The sequence below is a fragment of the Mixophyes fleayi genome, chromosome 2 (genome assembly GCF_038048845.1).
Source record: "Mixophyes fleayi isolate aMixFle1 chromosome 2, aMixFle1.hap1, whole genome shotgun sequence".
NCBI classification, from domain to species: Eukaryota; Metazoa; Chordata; class Amphibia; order Anura; family Limnodynastidae; genus Mixophyes; species Mixophyes fleayi.
Genome location: NC_134403.1, coordinates 13,900,151 through 13,901,712, shown reverse-complemented (window position 1 = coordinate 13,901,712; position 1,562 = coordinate 13,900,151).

The window sequence follows — 1,562 nt, the reverse complement described above, 5'->3', positions numbered from 1 at the left end:
CTCCTCGGCATAATTACATCAAATATATATTTAAAGTTTAATGGACCTTAATGTAGTCTGAAGAGTACTAAAAAGAGCAATGTTGTAATCCTGAACATTACAAACAATAGACACTTCTTACAGTAACCATAGGTGGCAAATTCACAGTTAAAGCTCTTTAAGGAAATAAAATATACTTGTAAGACGCAGACTGCGCCTTGTTCCCCAGTATTGGGTCACTAAGGCGGTATGTGGTCTCGTCAGATAAAAGCCTTGTATGATTAAACAGCCAGAACGTACAGCTCAGCGGACACCGTATTATTAGACAGAAGTGAAGGTTTGACCGAGTCCCTGCAGTCCAGATCCTCTCTCTACCCACTTCTTAATCATTTATCTTCCTCTCTCTCGGACGTTCTTATTGTAGTGTTGCGAAGACCATGATTGAGTTCTGGATGTACCAGACGACAGCGGTATTATCACACAGGGAACACGCAGCGCATCAGTCACATTCAGAGGAAGAGGATTTAGCGCATAAGGCCAGAAGTGTCAGACTGAAGGACTCGTATTTAAAGCAACATTTCTTTTCCACAATTGTGCAACACAAAACAAGACACATAACATTATGAGCTGAACACATGGATTGGCCAAGAGCACATATTGTGCGAATGGTTCAATTAGCAAATGACTGGAACAGCCCTATGGTCGTAACAAATGTTTGAAATAAAGACTGGAAGCCGGGGAGGACAGGCAGCGGGGGCACTGAAGCCAGGGAGCAGACAGGAGGCGCGCTAGCCGAGGAGGGTGATCAAGGGGTGCTGAAGCAGGGAAGGCCAAGGAACCAATGAAGCCAGGTAAGAGCAGACAGAAGGCGCTGAAGCCGAGGAGGGTGATCAAGGGGTGCTGAAGCAGGGAAGGCAGGCCAAGGAACCAATGAAGCCAGGTAAAAGCAGACAGAAGGCGCTCTAGCCGAGGAGGGTGATCAAGGGGTGCTGAAGCAGGGAAGGCCAAGGAACCAATGAAGCCAGGTAAGAGCAGACAGGAGGCTCTGAAGCCAAGGAGGGTGATCAAGGGGTGCTGAAGCTGAGGGTGGACTGGTATGTGTGTGTGTGATGGGTGGGACAGGGGGTGTAGTTAGGACGGCACTGAAGCCAGGGCAGATTGGCAAGGGACACTGAAGCTGGGGAGGGTAGACAAGGAACCGCTAAGGCCAGGTAATGTTGGACCCAGGGAGGTGAATAAATGATTTCCAAAGTGTCAAATCTCTCCAAATATAAATATACAGTAAATATACTGTTAGTGACTCGTATGTGATCGTGTTACAATGAAGGTAGTAGGAGAAGAGGCGGTATGGCAGACCCCGTATACCCCCCACTTCCATCACTGCATTTGCCGATGCCTTAAGTGCTGGACAGAAACCTCTACATTTAGTTTTAGTCCAGCGCTGGTGCGCTGCCGGCTTCCTGGAGATTATTACTGTACTATAATACAGGACAGAAGAGACAGACCCCGGTATAAACCGCACCTTACACCAGAACCCACATTGCCCAGCCCTTCCCCGTAGTGCACAATGTAACAGATCGGAG